Source organism: Lepidothrix coronata, unplaced genomic scaffold, assembly GCF_001604755.1.
Source record: "Lepidothrix coronata isolate B3197 unplaced genomic scaffold, Lepidothrix_coronata-1.0 Scaffold94, whole genome shotgun sequence".
In the NCBI taxonomy this organism is placed as follows: Eukaryota; Metazoa; Chordata; class Aves; order Passeriformes; family Pipridae; genus Lepidothrix; species Lepidothrix coronata.
Window position 1 is genome coordinate 2175619 of NW_016690274.1, and position 21227 is coordinate 2196845.

Here is a 21227-nt window from a genome sequence, read left to right on the forward strand (position 1 = left end):
ACTACAGCTTTTCCAAAGCAAAATCCCCTAAAGCACATACAGTGCGCAGGTGAGGTTCCTCAGCGCCAGCTGTCTTTGCTTACTGGACCTGTTGCTGTCCCACTGCACTACTTGTGCAATGTGGACCAATCACCCTGTATGTGGCCAAAACTAAACTGACCAAATTGCCCAGATTACCCTAGACCAACATCTTTTTTAACACTGTTTTGCCCTCTGCAAACTTTGAGCAACACTTTGGAATTTCCTCACAAAACAGCTTTTATTTTGTGCCTTCATTGAAACAGAGAAGTTCCCTTGTTGAAAATAGAAGTTGTGGATGCCCCGACCCTGGCAGTGTTCTCAGCTAGGTTGGATAGGGCTTTGACTAACCTCATCTAATGACAGGTGTTCCTGTCCACATCAGGGTGGTTGGAACTAGATAATTTTTAAGGTCTCTTCCAATCCAAAACATTCTATGAAATATTTTCTCTACTCTCAATAGTGAAACATGCTTTTTCCATTTTTTCACTTTTGTATTCTTGTTATTTTCAACTTTCTAGTTGCGGCAGGCTCACTTAGAAGAAATATATAAAGCAAGCATGTGTCTCGTTTGTCAGATTTTACAAATACTTCAGTTCTTCGTATACCAAAACATTCAGCCTCCAGCTATCTTTACATTAAACAAGCCATTATGGAATTTTTAAAAAGTGATTCAGGTAAAAGATGACACCCTCTTCTCTACCCATAGAAGAATAATCTCAAAAAAAGCTCCTGTGTATGAGTTCAACCATCTTTACTGTTTTCCAAACTCATATGCTTTTGCAGGAAAAATTCTATTGAAAGGTGCCAGGGCAACCCTTTAATAACCTGAGTAAAACACACAGAAATCTACACTGAATGCAAATTCAAGAAACAAAGATAATTTGAATATAGCAATATTTTTCAGAGCAAAAGCTAAATAAAGTTTCAGGTCTGAAAGGAAAGATGTTGAGGGGATAGTATGGGTGTAAGAGCCTGCCCTGGTTCCAGCCAGGACAGGTTTAATTTTTGTAGTAGTCAAGAAGGGGCATGGCTAGGACCCAGAGGTTATTCTATACCACCTCATGTCATTTTCTGGGGAGGGGAAGGTCTACCTTTCATGGTCAGCATAGAATGATAGAGGGAGCTGTTGGGTACTGCATATTGTTGGGGGATTTCCTTGTGAATCATTCATTTCCTGTACCCTCTGTCATTAGTATTGTTGCTATTATTGTGCCTTTTCTTATCTCATTGTTGTTTCCAGTAATTTGTTCTTATCTCAAACCATGATCTTCAGCTTCTGTGCCTCCAATTCTCCTCTCCATCCCTCTCCATGCCTCCACAGGGGCACATGGTTTGGAGAGTCTCAGTGGGAGCACTAACTTGGGGTGTACCATTCCTAAACCAGGACAGAGCCAAGCAATCTCTCTCCAAAACTAACTTCTTGATAAATGACATTAGCTCTGTGCTAATGGCATCTTCATTACAGAGAAGAACACTTGAATATGAATGGGTGTGTGTGCACACACGTATATATACATGAATATATTCATTATAGAATGAAGCCTAAGTTTTTCACAGTACTTGTTCAGACTCAAAGGAAGCAGTTGTTCTCCAAAGAAAAAAACAAGTTACTTCAAAGGTAATTTAAAAAGCTGCAGCTTTGTGATTCACTTCTTTCACACAGATCTTGTGGCAGTTACTTTGAAGTGAGAATAAGCTGCAGAAATTGAAGGCTCTTAAATTGTACTGAATTATGCTTTTGACTTTTGTAGTATCTGAAAACAATTTTGCAACCAAAACCATGAAATTAATCCAAGTTTCCTAAACTATTCAACACTGAGAAAATAGTCAGAAACTTCTCCAACATCTGAAGATTTCACTGTTCTGGCTATGCTTCTCCTCCCTGCTCAGGACAATATGTGCAAACCTTCCTGGCACTCACAAGAGCTGTGGATGTGATGGAGCTGGTAGCTGCAGGTTCTACGGAGACCTCCCAACAATCTCTGCCTTCAGCAGACCCTCTAAGTGAGAGGAGCAAGGGCTATCCATGAAGCACACATGAAGGGAGCTACCACACAGGACATACAGTGCAGTCTTGGTCAGAACTGTCACCAGCTGAGAAGGTGCAGAGAACATGGAGGGACAGTGATGAGCATAGCGCCTGGACAAAAGGATATAGAGAGCAAAAAAATAAAACAGATGTCAATGAGAAGGAAACAAGCAAGAGGAAAAAGAGCAGGGACTATCAGCCAGTAGAAAGCCCATCCTTCAAAGGGACCATAGAGTTTCCTCCTGAACCACTCATGGAGTGGTAACTAAAACTTTATGTTGAAGGGAAATAGTGTGGAAACACAACTAACAGTGCTGCAGCCTGTGGACTACACCTTACAGCAGCACAGCTGAATTTGCCTTCCAGCCTGAGCCAAGCCAGAGCAGGTACCACACCATCTTTATAGCAACACTGCGAGCAGTTCAGCTCAGCCAGTGGTGAATTCTTCCTCCATTTCCCCCTGCTTTCAGGAAAAGGAAGGCTCCAAGACAAGCAATATTACTTCAAGTTTTCTTCATAAGCATTTGCTTTGTTACATTCTGCAGAAAGGATGGGTTTGCCAGCAGACTGCAAGAAATCCTTCACCAGGATGGAGGAGGCCCATGTGTCTTCTTTAGCCTTCACATTGCCTTATAAACCAACCCAAACACAAAGCAAAACATGACACAGACAGGGGAGGTTCCTCTACCTCATAGGCTGACACATCTAGATCAACTAAGATAACAAAGTTGTTGTTTCAAATACATGCCATCAACAGAATGGAAAATCAACTTTCCTGTTCTGTTTACCAAGCAATAGTGAAGATTGCTGAAACCAAACAATCATGTTCTTTTATTACTATTTTATTTTAATTAAGTACTTCCAGAACAGGGTAATATCCTTCAAAGGTAGAAAACGACTTAGAGAAGTGAGTTATTTTGCTATTTCAACTTGACAGTCATTTTAGGATGAACAGAACAGTTCTGTTATGAGGATGGGAGGGAAGAAGGGATGGGGGAGAAAAGAAAGAGCAAGGGAAAACAGAAGCAAAATAAGCTTTCATCAAATAGGAAATAATGTCAATGTTCTCATTTACCAGACAGGATAAGATTCATGGCTTAATGCGCATGAGTGTCAATGACTTTTCAAGCATCTATGAACTCAGACAATGCAGAAGAGTGAAAGCACTTTGTATCAGCTCTTTATTTCACCTGTACTATTTCTTTATGTTCCCACTGACTGCTTTTTCTAACATACCAGTGTCAACAGTTCCATGAAGGTAAAAGGAACAGGCTACAAAAACTTTACCAATCAATGTGTCCACAGAGTTTTCTTAATTCCAATATTATAATTCAGAAGTTATAGGAGAAATAAGAAAAAAAAAAGGTGTTAGTGACTGCATTCCTAATGATTCTAGTGGTACATATCTCTTCAACAGAACAAATACTTCCTCAAGGTAGGCTGTTTTAATACTAATACGGCACTGTAAATGAATACGGTGTCAAGAACTGTAACTTTCGTAATGTGAGTCATTCTCCAGAGCCATAAACTGTGGGGAGAAATGCAAAAGACTGAAAAATGAGGACTGGGAAGAAAAGAAGCCAAAAAAGGAAACTGCATGAGAGATGTGGGATGTGTAGACAAGGTAAGGAAACAATATAAAAAGAAGAATGAGTGATAAGAAAGCAAAACTCAAGATAAAAGTGGTCATAAAAAAAGAAAGCAGCAGAAACTAGGGCCTAAATCCAGAAAAGCTCTTATGTTCTTAATTTCAAGTATGTTACTAAATATATGAAGCACACTAGAAATAAAGTTAGTGATATATGTTGAAAGACAGAAATTTACAATCAAGGAAAGAAAAGTAAAAAATCAAAGAGCAATAATATCCAAAGAAAGAAGAAAAGAGTTTGGCAGAAGACTACAGTGAAACTAAACACAGGATGTGAGCCATCCTTTTCATAGGGTGCTTTCTTCTGGGTTTTCAGTGTTAAAGAATCTGTGGATACCTTAAAAATCATACAAAGTCATTTCTCAAATCAAAATGTGCTAGAACCAACTTAGGGAAATTATACATAATTTGATAAAAGAAGAAGAGATAATAATTTAACAAAAAAAGTTTACAATCATGGAGGTGCAACTGATTAACAATTTGACTGCAACAAGTTGTAAGTGTTTGAAGTTCAAATCATATATATATATATATATATATATGATTTCTCATTTTAAAGGGGCAGTTTCACAGGTATGAAAGCAACAAGAATTAAAATCAATTGAGAGCAAGCATTTGCCTAGAGAGTATGAAAGGTAATTGAAAAAATTTTAAGCATACTTTACTGGCTCCTGGCAAAAATGTAAGCTATTATTTGAAGCAGATCTTCAAAAAAAAAACTCAAGCTGCTGCTTTAATGAGCACAATAAAAGACAAAATATAACTCTGACAGACTGAATGTAAAAATGCAATAAGCCAAGCCAAAAAAAAAAAGTTTGAGAAGTAACTTGCAAGGGTTTGGGTTTTTTTTATGTTAGGGTACTAAGGGTGAGGGCCAACCATGATGAGTTGGAAAATGATTTCACAATATAAAGGATGGAAAGAAATAGCAGCTGGGACTCAATAAAGATTTGAAGATTGAAGAGTATATTAAACAAATTATGGCTAAAATTTTGACTCACTTAGACCAAAAAAAACCCCAAAACAAACAAACAAAAAAACCCCCCACAAATATGAGAGGAAAGCTGAATAGTCCTTATAAATACCTTAGGCATAAACATCAAGACCTAAAAGCTATTTAAGACAAAGAAAGAAAGTTAGCACTGCAAATAAATTTACTATGGAAATTACAAGCTTCTCATCTGACAGAGCAGTGAAGCTCTAGATCAGCCTGTTCATGAGAGGAAAAACAGCCTAACTGGGCTTTGAGATAAATGTGGATAAGCACCGTGAACAAATTACATGATCTGGTTGCTATGACAGCTCAGTACTGGGTTAGCCATCCAACCTAGACTGGATTCAACAAATGAGACTATTGCAAAAACTTACCAGAATGAATCAGATACACTATGGGTTGTGTCTTTGCAGAAGCAAGTCCTAATGCATTATCTATGGAGAAATGTTTCTGCTTAATTCAAAATGTTTCTGCTTCTCTTTAGATCAAGAGAGGTGAACTGCTTTGTGTGCAGGAAGCCCTGAAGTCACACACACTAGACTTCAATCACTAGAGACATATTTAGATTGAAAGGGGTTTTCTTGAGAGAAAGAACATTCCACTTATATCCAAAATGTCTGTTTTTCCCTCTGATTATGTTTCTGTAACAGCAGAGGTGGCTCTCAAGCCTGAAAGTCCAGTCTTTAGAAAGTTATTTCTCTTGTCAGAGCAGATACAGTGCTGAGACAAATTAGTGACTGGCTAGTGAGTGAGACCAGGGAAAGAAATTGGTTAATAAAAATAATCTGTATCTATGTTATCGGCTTTGTACACAGCAGTACTGAGGTTTTATTGGCCTGGTTTGCAGAGCACTGGGATGTACAAAAACCAAATTCCTTTTGGGGTAAACTGAAATCCCTGCTCCAAAAGTGTGCCAAACACAAACTGACTCCCCACAGGGATGTTAGGCTCTGAACATAAGACTGGTTCTTTGGGCACTCTCAAGCTATGTGTCTGGCATTATATGCCAACTAGAACAACAGGCCCTCACTGTCCCACCACAGACATTTACAGGGATGGACACCAATGTCTGGAAATCCACCAGGAAGACCATGCCAGGAGATCAATGCATAACAGGCATGGTCCTACCTCACTCCTGATATCCAAAGGGGAGGACTTAAACCAACCCAGTATTTAGCAGAACCAGAAGACACACTATTTTACATTGGCAGCAGGTTAGGTTGGAGGGTTGGCTAACACCAACACATCTGATATGGGCTCAATTCATAACATATACATTTCCCCAGCACAAAAATTTTACCTTGAACATAATGAGATGTACAATGTTTTGTCTGGTTTTCAATCCTTTAAGTTATCAAAGATCAAATTTGCCAAACAGTTTGTCTTACTTGCCTTAGTGTAATCCCTGAGGGGAAAAAATTAGTTGCTTTTTTCTATTGCTTGTTTAAAAGAGAAAAAATATCATAATTGACTCAACATCTAATTCATGAAGTTTCTTGAGTCTCTCTTGACTCAGCTTCCTCTGGATTTTTCTGTTTCATTTTTAAAGGCATTTCTACAAGTACGTCCTTCACGTTGCTAGGTTTCAAGAGAAAAGAAATAAAGGAAGAAAACAAATCAATATTATTTTAAAAGACACGTTTTTGTCAAAAGTGCAAAAGGAATTATGGAAGTAATCTTCTGTTACATATGTGTCAACCTTCCTTTTTCTCTAAATTTATTTTTCCATTGTTTGTGATGGACATTGTGCATACAAAACTGTGCCAGTGAGCATGAGTAATGTGGTGGGTTCACCTTGGCTGAACGCCAGGTGCCCACCCAGCCGCTCTCCCAGCGGTGCCCTTCCCAGACGGACAAGGGAGAGAGTGAGGTGGGAAAAGAAAACACCACGAAACGTGGGTTGTGATAAGACAGTTTATATTTATACAAAAAGAAAGCAAAAGCAGCATCCGCGCGCACAAAGCAGAAGCCCACAGTTAAATCTCTGCTTTCCATAAGCAGCAATAGTCGGCCACTTCTCTGAGAGGTAAGGCTCCAGCACATGTAATGATGGTCAGCAGGCAGCCATCAGAGATAACGAGTGCCTCCAGTCCTGCTCCTTGCCTCAGCTTTTATATCTGGGTTGATGTGGTGTGGTATGGTATGGTATTGGTCAGTGTGGGTCAGCTGGCCTACCTGTGTCCCCTCTCAGGATCGTGCCCTCGACTGAAAAATGAATGCTACAGTGCTGTGCTCAGCAGTAGCCAAAACATAGGTGTGTTATCAACACTCCTCTAGCTACCAATGCAGAGCACAGCATTGCGAGGGCTGCTATGGGGAAATAAGTTCTGGCTCAGCCAGACCTACCACAAGTAAACACTTTATTAAGAGAAAGACCACCCAATAAAAAATTAGCTGTTAATGAAATAATTATGAGCTCACTCGATTCATATGACAAAATCTGATTTAATTTCATTTTTCAATACCCTCCAGCTTTAAAGTCTGTGCATGTGTATGTATGAGCAAGCTTTTGTGCGTCTAGCAACCAGACATTAGCATGTCTTATCTCCAACATTCTGTCAGGACAGGAAAGGTGTGATAGGAGGAGAGGGCAAACTTCCTGCTCACCAGTCCCATCTCCCTCCTCAACACAATTCCTGGAGAAGGGCTCAAAGGGCTGGCTGTGCATGTGTGAACAAAATGGTGGGAAAAATCTAGTTTACGTAAGAGGCTGCATGAGGTTAGGTATAAAGGAAAGCACATTGGGCCCCCTTGCTCTCTTTTTTCTCTCTTTATCTTTCATTCTCATTGTTTACCCCAGGTCTGGACCATTCACATAGCAGACCAACAGGGGATCTAAGGACTGATGATACTCTTTGTTCTCTCTCTCCCTTTTCTGTCTTTATTTTTCTCCTCCTTTGCTTTGCCTGGGGAAAGCATGGCTTTCACACTGTACTCCATACTGAAGTAGGTTGTTGGAGTGGGGAGCTTGTGGAAGTGTTTTGTGGCTTGTGAACCAGCACCCTTGAGAAGTTTGTTGTGGGATGAGAACTTACTGCCATGTACTGTACAAAATCCAAGGACTTGTTAGCCACCATTTTTTAGAAAGTCTGTTGTAAGAATTTAAGGGCTTGTTAGCCAACTGTCCAAAGAGTGTGATGGTTGCCAGAGTTAAGGCAACTATATAATAAAGCACAAGAGTTTCCTGACTCATGCTCTGGCATCTTCACAGATATTCACAGAATGTTCTGAGTTGGAAGGGACCCACAAAGATCATCAAGCCCAACTCTTAAGTGAATGGCCTATATGGAGATTGAACCCACGACCTTGGCATAATTATCACCATGCTCTAACCAACTGAGCCAACCCACTCCCCCCGCTGGTCATTGTTCAACCTGGTGAGAATTTACAACGAACATTGCACCCCTACCAATGGGTCATGGCACCAGTACACCAACATATACAGAAACATCATCAGAAGGCAGTCATGTTTGTTGCAAAGCAACTGCTCAAGTGGATATTGCAACACATATGACAAATTAGGACAAGAAACAAACCCACGAGATATATGCCCAGTTTAAATTACAATAAATTCAGGCTGACAGAACAATCAGACTGGTTGGGACAGAAATGGTGTCACTTCTTTTTCTTGTGCCATCAGCTTTCTAATGAGCACATGAAATTAAGAGTTCAGGGTTGCTTTCATATCTGAAGGTGTCCAAGCAAGATATCAATGCCTGTACAGAAAGCACCCTCCAGATAAAGACAGAGGAAGATAATATAAGCAGAAATTGAATGATTTCTTGGGATAGTGGGGACACAGCTTGGCAACAGTTGTGGATATATTTGCCTACCGGCCTCAGCACAGTCTGAGATTAATGGTATTTTGGAATGAATAAGCAGGTTGTTGATTTATAACAATATAGCAACATGAACCCACAAATACCATTCAAGTCCATCACCTCAAAATTGGTGATGCCAATAAAATGAGACCCAGCTATGAAATGCGTCCCACTGTATAACTGCAAAACAAAATCTCAATGACCTTATTTGTGAAAGCAGAACCAGTTTATCTCCACTTGAAGAATACAGGAGGCAAAACTATAGGCAATTACACTTAAGTTACCCACCAAGCTTCAGAGAACAAACAAAATCTAAAGAAGATTTAGTTTTCTGTTTGTTTGGATTTCAAACCAAGTGCTTTGAAAAAATTCCAATCTGACCAATTTTGGCTTTATGGTGTTTATGTTTAGCTGCCATAGACGATATAAGGACTGAACAGACAGTTACAATAGTCCCCAGGCTAATTTAGCAAATCTAACCCGTAACTGCTGTGCTATTGAAAGCCATAAAAACTGTCAATGAAAGCTATTTAGAACTGAATAGACACAAAACTAGTAGTTCTATATAGAATTGTAATTAGACTCTTTAAAAAACAAAATATTTGAAACGTATCTACATAATTCCAGCCTTGTTTCATTGCAGATTATTCTCCTTTAACTATTCCATTTCTTAAAATAACCAAACACAAATTATATTTTTAGTACCTATAGAACATTGCACTAAAACTATTGTTTCTATCTGCACATTAATAAAAATATATAAAAATGCCACAAAAAATATTTTCAAGATCAAATATTACTTACACTTTAAAAAATATGCAAGTTTTATCATTTAGATTTTAGACTGTACTTCAGTGGTGAACTGACAATATTCTGGTTTTTTGTCTGCAGTAAGTAATTGTCTTGTTCAGTTGTCTAAATTCCAATTACACTATTGAGCCAGAAATGGAAATAGCCATCTGAGTCACTGAGTCCTTGCTACCAAACCTTCAACTCCTGCAGCCAACTCCCTGAGACAGTTGTAAATAGGGACATGTCCTAGCCTACCCCTCTATTGGAAGACTGAACCCATCTACATTTCCAGCTCCAGTCTGAATTTATTAACGGTCACACCTGTTTGGTTTTATGTTGGCAATAACTTTTAGGACAAGTGTTCAAGTCTCATAAACAAAATTTAAGCAAAACCATCACCTATACCATTATGGAAGAAAAAGATTTTAAATAATCTTTTTGAAACACAAGTTAAGTTATTAGTTTTTGCCATTTTTATTTAAAATTATATCCATATGATAGTGTGAAAGATATTAAATGAAAACTCTACACTTTTCCTGTGCATTTTATGCTGTTATATATATAAAAAAATTCTAAAATTCTATTTTCTCTTTTCACTACTTTTGTACTTTCATTTCCTACTAAATGATCTCATGTTTCCTTGCCACTCATCAGTCCTCAAGAGTACAACTCCACATACTGTGTATGAGACTGGGGCTTAATGCTTTTCTGTAGCCTCTCAAGTTTGCTCCCAGGAGGTTTACTTCTTCCTTCCTTCCATAAACCCTGGCATGGCCTGTGCAAGCTCCTACACTGCTTCCTCAGCTTCTGGAGATTCCACAGTGAGATTCAAGTAGAGCAGCAAGACATGTGCAGGAACTCAGTCCACATTGGCTCTGTCTCGTCACTTTCTGCTTACACTTCTCCCACAGTACTCCCATTAATTTTACTCTTAATTTTCTCATTCTCTTTCCCCCAGTGTCTCTCCCTACCGCTGTGCTACACTGTGGTGCCTCAGGAGGCAGCAGAAAAAAGACATGGGATTAGAGACTGCTGCCAGAAGTAACTTTGAGTAGCTGAGAGAAAGAGGTGAAAGAAGTCCTGCGCACAGTCCGCTATCACTTGCTCGGAGGTGACATTTCAGGTGGCATGTATTAGGCAACACCAGCAAGACAAGCACGGCCATCGCTCCAAACAAACGGTTAATAACTGAACTGAGGTAGCAAAATAACAAGGTCTAGAATACAAGAGTGGAAGTCTAAGATTAAAGTCTACACATGACTTCCGATTTCCCCCTAAAGTAGCGGTGCTGTCTACCACTTCAAATGGTGGCAGGGAAATTCTCAGAGACTAACAGGATTGCTGTGGCTGGGAAAGACCTCAGGGCCCCCATCATCTAGTACAATCCTCTGCTCAAGCAGGGTCACCCACAGCAGGTTACTCAGAGTCATAGCTGTGTCCAGTTGAGTTCTGAAAATCTCCGACAGTGGACACTCCACAACCCCTCTGGAAACCCGCACCACTGGTTGACTGTCCTCACAGTAAAGCTTTTTACTGAATGTATTCCCTCTTTTTATTATGTTATGTTCTTTTTCAGAAACAAAGATGACAGATGAGCATGAATGAAGCAAATAAGCCAGCAGACAAAACAAAACAAAACCATACGACCATGCAAAGAAGAGACAGAAGTGATAAAACAGATCCTCTAATTTTAGTCATTGTATTTTACCAAGTGCAATTCTCTGGTTACCACAGAAATTGGCACAATTCTTAAGATGGAGACTTGTGCTCACAAGTCCAAGCATTAAGTTGTGGGAAGCAACAGGGAATCCAGCTCTGAGGTGCAGTCTCAAAATTCCCATTATGTGTGCAACAGTACTGTGTAAACTCATGAAGCAGAGGCAAATAGGCCACACTGGGTTAGTAATGGGATTATAATCTAATGAACAAACTTCTTTTTTTTTAAATCAGTATAAACGACCTTCAGTTTTGCACTTGCTTCACTTTATCATCAAAACCAATCACGCAAACCTTTAAACAAAAGTTCTGAAAGATTGGCTCATAAGTTTCATCCAGTTTGCACAAGGATTGCTTTTTCTAATTGTTTTCTGTTTCTGAGTCAGATATTTACACATAGATTCTGTTGCACTTCTGACTGCAGCAATTCAACAAACACAGAATTTGGGACTTCTCTTTTTCAGCACCAGTGATGATGGGAGGAACTGTGCCAAACACCTAACATGCCCTTTGGTAACCATTAAGTAAAATTTCTCTGTTCAAAAGTAATGTGGGGCAGGGGGGAAAGAGAAGAAAGATTTCCAACAGTCCTTCATTTAATGCCTGGTCATTAGAATATAGATCAGCAACACAAAGAAAATAAAGAAATGTGCAGTAATGGCCTCGGCACCTTAAAGTGATGTGATATGGGGTACAGGCTATAGGTCATGAAAGGAAATCAGAAGATTCCAGCTTATTTCATTACACCTTTTTTCCAAGGCATATCACTTAGGGACACAAATTTAAAATAAGCTTAGAAATACTTAAAAGATAACTCCAAAATGTAAGCTCCAAAGGAAGCACACGCAGTTTATAAGAATGAAAAATAAAAACAAATAAAATAAAAACAAAAGCCAAACCCCCACAATTAAACAGAAATTAAGTGAAACATACCTATTTCCTACTCTGGGGGAAAATTATTTCTGAAAAATCATTTTTATCCAATTAAAAAAATATATAGTTAAATTAGACAAAACCATTACTCAGTAGTAATTACCAGGTAAATTTTAACAACTGAGTTCTGAGCCTGTGTTAAAAAATAGATTAGACTCTTACTTTGTACCAGGAAGCACCCCTACAATAAAATTATAAATCTCACTAAATACATTATTTCAACATCATATGCTCTAAGTATTGCTCAGCAGCAGCTGAGATCAAAATACAGTATTTCCCTTCATTCATACCAGAAAAATGATACACTGCCTTCGGTACATGACTGCCCTTTAATTGAAAGAAGTCCTTTCCCCATTATGTCTCAGCCAATTGGTAAAAGCACCAGCTTGTGAGTGCAGATAATCTTGTTTACTATTTTCCTTGTACCTAAATGATCAATTTTGACTAAGGAGCTGGGGGAGGAGGAGGGGGTCATATCATTCTTTCTAAACGGCAGCACAGGATTTTTGGCACTGTCTATAGCACATGTTAAATAAAGTACTACTACACCTGAAATATTCACCTTAAAACATACTTTAATCAACACTTGCAATGCCTTTGGTCTATTTTCTGTCACTTTTTTAGGCTTCTTAACGACACTGCAGGACACAGGAAAAAGGGAACATAGTAAGAAAGTAACATTTGAAAGAGGAAAAAATAAATCCAAACCAAAACACCTAACTTCTAAGCATTTCCACAGGTATTCCTAGGTGTGTAAGCTCCAAAATTGAGCATTTAAAATTGAGTGTGAGGGACAGAAACTGCAAAAACCAAGAGGTTTTTTCTGACTTACATTGCTCCCAGCGGGCTGTTGCCTTTCCCTCTGCGGGGCTCTCACTGGCCAGGGGGATCACGTGACACCGGGAACCGAAATAGAAAAGTCTTCGGAGCAAGGAGCCTCGACCAGGAACACATTTACCAGAAAAGACATATTGCAGGCACAATAACACACCCTTAGGAGCAAAAGGTGATAAACTTAGATGGGAACCAAGGCTGTGCTGAAAAATGGATAATGCCTTGAACTTTGCAATCTGGCATCAGCTACCCTTTCAATACATGGGAAGTGTTCTCTGCCATAAATCTCAGCCCATGTCTGTACATAACTAAACCTGTTAACTGCTCTAGTAAATCTCAATAAATTACCAGACCTTAAAAGAATATAAGATCTATGAAATTTAAAAATAAATCTATCACAGTTTAAAAATAAACTCCCACCATTGGAACCACTTTCATTTTCAGGCTAAGGTTTCTAGTAGTTTGTTTGTAGAGAGGAAGCAATTTTTTAAAAAGCATATGCTCTTAAGATAACTGGGCAAGCTGTAAACACATTTTGAAGATTGCTTTCAATTTTATCATAAGTAAAAAATATGGTTGCATACTTTGTAAAACATGCACCATAAAACTGCAGTTATAAAAAGAGAGAAGGTGTAAAGAATCTGAAGCAAAAGCTGAACAGATGAGTTAGTGACCAAATGCAAGTTCTGTATGACAATAAAATATAGTCTGATTTTAAGGTTTCTGTTCAGTTTTCCTTCTTAGAAAAGCAGCTCTTCCTGTTTTGTAAAGCTTATAGAAAAGAGGTTCCAGCAAAATACCGTTCTTAGGATTACAGGAGATACATGTTACCTTTTGTAACAGTTAATTTTTTCACCATTTACTGGTTCATTGGAAATGAGATTATTACCATTTTATGTTCTATAAAATTTCAAGCATTTTCTTGTTTCTAGTAAGTGTCAGGACAGTTATTGTAGAAAGAGAGTTTACTGAAAAATGCAAACATCAGTAGAGAAACTGTGACCAAGGAAAAGAGAAATATGCTGCATATTTTAACAGGACAAGGACAGGAAAAAATTTCTTGTTATAATCCTTAAATGCAATCACCCTCACCTTGCAGTCATAAGGCAAAAATATTCAAAATCCCACCCTTTCAATGCAAATGGCTCACAAGGACTTCTGGATAAACACAGGAGTAGAGACTCCAATGCAAAATCCTACATAGCAGGCTCCCACTCCACAAGAAAAATTAAAATAATATGAATATGAGTCAAGAAACCAACTTATTCTCCTTTAGTTTAAAGGGGGAAAAAATCCAAAGGTAATTTTTATCAACAGAACAATCTCAGATTAGTTTTCCCAAAAAGAAATGTACAACTGTATCAAAATATATACACCATTAGAGAATATCTTCAATCAGGACAGATACTTTGATATTAAAAAAAAAATGATCTGTTTTATTCTGCAGGATATACCTCACTGTGAAAAATTCAGTTTGGATAAGTCCACATAAACATGATAGCATAAAAAGACCCTTTGTATCTTCCCCATTCTTATTAACAGTGGTGAAACTTGAACATTGACTCAAAGTAGTAGTAGTATAGAAGAATACACCAGAGCTGTTGCCATTGGTTATTTAAATAGAAAGAAAACCTTTTTAAAACTACTAAATCTGAAATATTTGGTGGGGGTTTTTCCTGAAAAAATACTTTTTGAAATGCATAGTACATATTACTGTATACACGCTTCCAAGTATTCTACCAGATACATGACTTTTATCACTGTGGTCTTAGGAAAAGCATTACACAACTTAAATTGTGCCATTTTGCAGGTAATGTGGCAAACTTGAAGTGGATGGAAGCTTGCCATTGATGTCAGTAAGAGACGTACTGGGACACCAAAATAAATACACACAACAATGTGTCAATGTGTCAACAATTCTATCATAGCTCTTAAAAAAAATGACTACAGAAAATCATCTTCAGCTACATCCTGTCCACTGATTTTAGAAACCTGTATGAAAAATCATCTCTTGGGTCAATTTTAAATGTAACAGAAGCATGCTTTACTATATTTCAGAGAAGTTCTAGGTAAGTGCTAACGTCTTTCTCAGAGTGTTCTCACTGTACGTCCCAAACATACTGCAAATCATCTCTGTGGCCAAACACACACCTTATTTTATACGCTTTGTGTCCTATTTCTCCCTATTTTATTTATCATTTTGGAATTATGAAAGCTGCAAAACGCATAGGGTGGAGGCTATGCTACAATATTCCACCATAGGTAAATCAATGGGCTGAGAATGTAATCCTATGGAAAACAAACCTAGGCAAAGACAGTGAACTAAATGGCTAAAGGAATGCCAAATTAGGGAAATAAATGCACCTTTGTGGGATAAAAGCATAGTAGGGAGGAAATACACCATCCACCAGACAGAGTTCAAAGCCTTGGGTGAAAATAGAGAGCATGTCAATGTATGCGGGAGCTTAATACAGAGTGAGGAATACTTGGAACACAGTAGAACAGCTGTTTATACAGTTGTAACCAGAGCATCCATATTATTCCACATGCCTGTTTCCCCCAATTTTCTTAACACTGATATGTATATAATAATAAAGTTGTTTACATTGAAAAATATCTTAACAATCATCAACTCCAACTATTAACCCCGCACTGCCAAGTCCACCACTAAAACATGTTCCTCAGTACCACACCTACACATCTTTTAAATACCTCCAGGAATGGGGACTCAACCACTTCCCTGGGCAGCCTGTTCCAGTGTTTAACAACCCTTTTGGTGAAGAAATTTGTCCTAATATTCAACCTGAACCTCCCCTGGTACAGCTGAAAGCCATTTCTTCTCATCTTGTCACTTGTTACTAGGGAGAACACACTGACTGCCACCTCTCTACACCCTCCTTTCAGGAAGTTGTAGGCAGTGATAAGGTCCCCCCTCAGTCTCCTTTTCTCCAGATTAAACACTCCTAGCTTCCTCAGCCACTCCTCACAAGACTTGTGCTTTGGACCCTTCACCAGTTCCATAACCTTAACCCTAACTCAATACTTAGTAGCCAATTTCTTAAATCGGCATTCATCAAATAAGCAATGTGATAAATATTGCATTTCAGTACTCCCCTTATTTTTTCAAATACTGTCCAATATGTATTTATTAGTTTATCAAATTTCTACTGTAAGTATATTTGGAACAAACACTAATATGTTGACCTACCCTGATATTACATTATTATTTAAAAAAAAAAAAAATCAATTCATAGATAGTTAAAGAATACTATTAAAAGCAGTGTGCAGAACAGTTTTACAAAATTAAATTGCTAGAAACGTATATCCCTATTTTACCTTCTTGTCAGGTAGCTTAATTCTTGAGACAGAAGAAATCAAGTCATTTTTTTCAAGCTGTGGGCTCACTTATATCTCAGACTATGACTAAATTGAACCAATTCTCTGAGATAGTCTCTTCATAAATTAATAGAAGTAAAATAGCAGGGCCAGCAAGTTATTTCATGCCCATGGATAAACACAGTATTTGGACCCCTTTTTTATTTGCAATACTAATATATCCTCAAAATAGTTTTACTTCACCCCCCCTAAAAATTTAATTCTTACTGCTATCACCAAGTTCACAAATGTCCTAGAGGGACATTTTTCCATACAGTTAGTGAGAAATTTTGATATAAATATACAGAAATAGATTAATCATATGGTCATCCTTCCCTATGCACTTAATTTAGACCAAAAATCTACTATACATTTTAGTGTTAACATCCAAACAGGAATAAATAATATCACTCTTTCTTAATCTCTCCTGTGTATAAATGTAATCCACAGCCATTTGAACAAACTGTAGTAATCCTTGTGCTAAAATAGGCCTTTAAGAGCCTAAACATAATCCTCTGTATATGATGGCCCCCGTAATTTATTTGAATTCACCACACATATCTCTGCAAATTTACTAGTGTGTGGTGATACACCTGATCTAAACACTAACATTTGCTCACAAACCATTCTCCTGGAAAACTCCATCCTCATGTAAGATATTTAAATTAGTGACCTTCTATGATTGAAGATACCAAGTAGCGATATAAAACAAAGAGATCATATCCCTACCTCCTGGAAAAAAAAAATATCCAATATGTTCTAAAGGAATAATGAAACATAACTCTCCTATTCTAGGGATGACTGCTTCTACTGAAGACTTTTTTCTCCCTAGCAGATAAAACAATTCGCAATAGAAATGCTAACACTTATTGACTAATTTTGTGCTTTAAGAAGAGAATGGAAATAGGATATAATTCTTAATCTGTTTACATAAATAATAACACTTTATACATCTAAGACACCTTTCAGTCAGTATTCTCAGTAGACAAGCCAGTTTTATGCAGAGAAATAGCAAAAAGTAGGGAAATGTCAGGCTATATAGTATTATCCACTGCCTGCTGTGCCAGCCATCCGTATGTCACAATTACAATCTATTCTACCAGACTGTTGCAAAGACTGGAGATCTACAATTCTTTTGTTTGCTTGTTTGTTTTGAACAAGGCTACCAGGGTCTTTTGCAATTTAAAAAAAGTCAAAATATGTATATGCCGTATTTTAAATGTAGTTGAGACTTTAGGTTGTTTTGACACAATGTGATTCAAACAACTATTTTGTTGTAGTAACTCATGTAAATTCAATCTCTTCAATAAGGAAGGTCCTTACTTCTTTTCTGTCACCTAATATTAATCAATTTAGAGTCTGTACAACTGGAATTTAGCCTTTAATGCAGGACTAAAACCGTACGTTCAGAAAAATATAATCAAAAGAGTATGCACCAAACAACTACATATCTAAGTAAGTGGACAGGGTCAAGAGCATGGAAACTTTTATAGAAAACAGATTTATTTATGGAACAGATTTATTCAAATAAAACATCCTTGCAATAAACTTAGGTTCTTGCTTAGGTTCTTGCTTGATCATCAGCAATCAAATATATTATTTAGGCCTCGTATTTCCCATATGCTATTCAATAACATTTGCGTTGTCATCATTATCATCATCTGTTCAAGAAAGGTCAGGATTTACATGAACATATGAAGTTCTAGAGACATAATATCAGAAATTGTTTAAATCAAATGGTTAAACAAATTCGTATCCTTGTTACAGCTGTTGAGCATTAAGAGAGACAAAGTACATTCAAGTCAGCAGGCAGTTTCCCTTCTCCTTCCAATACTCTTTTTAATGGTCTCAAGAGTACCCAGAAGCTCTTAACACACATTTTTCTGTTCCCCAACACCAAGATCATTAGTGCCTAATAGAAAATATGGAAATAATTGAATATTTTAAATATATATATATGAAATATATTTATATATTTATAAATATTTTAAATATTTATTCTGAATATAGAAAAAATAGAAAATAATAGAAAAAAATGATACGAATATGTATTGGTTTTAGCAGAGGTATCTAAGTAGGTGAATCACCATAATTTACATTGCCTGGGTTTCCCTTCTGAAGTGCCCAGTGAGCGAGTATTTCTTTTGCTTTAAAGTGACAAAACTTTAATTCGAACCAATTTTAATTCAAAACTTTTCCTAACATTAAACTGATGTCCCAGGAAAGAGAGTCCTATTTGATTTAGCAAATTTGGAAATCACTTTACCATGAATGGACAAATCCCCAAGGCCTATCCAATTAATAACTAGGCAATTTAGTACTTCAGAATCTGAGTACACAATCAGGCAAAGACAAAATAGATCCTATTTTCGTACAGTTATAAACATACAATGCGTGGAAGGGATACAGGAGAGAATGTCTACAAAGCTAACCAAGTTAGGGCTTCATTAACATTCACAGAATATGTGATCTAACAGGGAATTCTCCATTTCTAAAAAGCATTAAGGAAAAAATTAGAGATTGTTTTGATTAAAAACCTGCCTACAATTGCAGGAAAAGAGACCAGTTTAAGATTGTAGACAAAGATGATCCAGCTTCATTAAATTCTCTGCCATCTTTATGTACATCTATCTTTCTGATATTAGGAACTGTCTGAAGTCATGGAACTCAAACCTGGCCTGTTGAGCTCCTGAAAAAACAGCTGTTGTTGTTATGAGTGACAGACTAGTAATAATTTGAGGTCTTTTCAGCAGATTCAATACCTCCAAGTTAATATGGGCCTATTTATTATGACTAAAGTATATGAATTTTTTGGCTATTATAACAAAATATAATGAACCACTATATTTTTTCTCTAATTTTCTAACAAGAAAGGAGAAGGAACAAAATAAAAACGTCGTCTGTTTCTAATGATAAAGAAGAGGAAATTATAGCCCAAAAGATGAAAGATTTGTAAAGGGATAAGAAAATTATATAAAGAAGTTCTAAGAGATATAATAAAAAATCTCAGTTAGAGTAGGCATCAGAATTCCAAGTTAAACTACAGGAATAGTAGCCCACACAAGCCACTGAATCATTAAGGGAAAACCAATAAACAAGTAATTTTGAAATTCAAAGAACAATCACATGTTATTACCTGCCCTTTTGTATTGGTAGCACATTTTAATTACAGCGTTCACTCCAATTTGGTAGCTACTTCTTGAAAAATTTTTAGTGAAGTCAAGGGAAAACAGACATGTACAAGTAATTATTTCTTTTTATGATTTGGTGTGGGATGGAGGCGAGCAGAAAGAGAAGAGGAAAGATCAAGAGAAATGGCAAAGGTCTGGACTACACATTTGGTAGGAGAAATTTAGAGAAAAGTATAAGTAATATCCCTTCTCTCTTCTGTCCTCATTCTTCCAGCTTTTCATTTAAATATGACCACCACATGGAAATGCTGAAATTTTTGGGTGCAAGAAGAAGCTATCAATAGATTATCAAAAACATTTTGTTTGACAGAAAGGAAGTGGCTACTATAAAATATTTGAAAAAGGAAAGCATTTACTATTAGATATTGTTAAAGACATTTCAAAATGAAAGCTTATTTTCTATCAAAATATCAAAATTTTTAATCATGAATATAACAAAACAGACAGTTAATGATGTTTCATAATCCTTACTTCATTACAAAATTTAACCAGAAAAAAAATTGATGGGATAGGGATGAATTTTATAAATATATTTTGAGATTGACAATGGGCTTTTTTGACATGAATTTTATCCCTTTCTAAATGTACTATCTAGCTAACCCTAGGGACAATGTGAATGTAAATCAGGCACAGAATTAAAGCATTTAATACTACATGCACACTATTTCAACACACATGCAGTTAACCTAGAACTATGTGCAGCATGATCCTTGCAGAAGCTATGTTGCAGAGTGAGAAAATAAACTCAAATTGCTCCAGAAATACAGCAGCACATTAGTAGTAAAGCTCATTTAACTTAAATTGCATATTTAGGAAAAGGAAATTGTCACTAGTCATTAATGTCAACAGCTAGATCAAAAGGAATTTCTAATACTGTTGTCATTGTTTAACTTAGCCTTTACAGGATCAATATTGAGAGGGCAGAATCTATTTAAAATGAACAATAGTTTGAGGTTCCAAAATAATATGATGAAAACAAATACACCAACAGACAGCACAGCTTCAAGCACGTAGCATAACCTTCAGTGTGTAGCAGAAAAAAACACTGGATTTAATTATTTTGATTATCACAGAACTATCAGACTTATAAATGGTTATTTACCTGCTTATGGGTTGTATGGGAGCTCCTGAACTCTTATTTCTTTCCCAGCATTAGTGGTAGTGCTGCCAGCTCTTTTGTCCTTACAGAGAGGGCAGGATTGGTGTAGCAGACAGGACACCTCACCCACCTGGGCACCTTCTCTGTTCCTGGAGAGGCTGAGTTCAAAAGCAACCTGTGCCTCCTTCCATTGGCATGAGCCCTCTTATGGAAGTCAGATGTTAAAGGAGAAGAAAAGATATGCAGATAGGGAACAGTAAGAGGATTTATGGGAAAATAAAGAGTGGTGCCTGACTTTTCTATGGAGGAACTGAGAAAACTGTAAAAAAGGAAAGCTCCCTCTTCTGCTTCCAAAACTTTATTCATATTTGCTGAATAGGAATTTTATTAGCTGATACATTATCTCTCACTACTTGCTTATGTCCTCTTTAAAAGGAGGGGATGAACTGTGACACACACTTGCATCCATGTGCGCAGTACACAGGTTAATCTGCAACTTGCCAAGACAAACAAGCAAACTCCACCCTACCCCTGAACACAGAGATTCCCGTGACTTCTGTGAGGAAAAATAGGAAATGCATACTATCATCCAGAAACACAGCTGAGGCAACAACCTTTCTCCTAAGTGGGATGAGGAACCAAATGTACAGCAGGAACCAAATAGGCAGCCGGGAAACAGCAAACATCCATATTTGTGAATCTTCAGACAGCACAGCACTGCTAGTCTAATCTGCACCACATCTGTTTGCCAGCACAGGCAACCATGAATATTAA

The 21227-nt window shown here is 37.3% G+C and overlaps 1 protein-coding gene across 1 annotated transcript in view; it reads right to left on the minus strand.

Annotated features, from left to right (window-relative positions):
• The window catches only part of ESR1 (estrogen receptor 1), a 164950-nt gene extending 144231 nt beyond the window's left edge, over positions 1–20719 (minus strand). Inside the window, exon 1 of the mRNA XM_017821973.1 lies at positions 20457–20719. The gene's annotated coding sequence lies outside the window, so the exon portion shown is untranslated. The remainder of the gene's footprint in view (positions 1–20456) is intronic.
• Between the last annotated feature and the right edge of the window lie 508 nt (positions 20720–21227).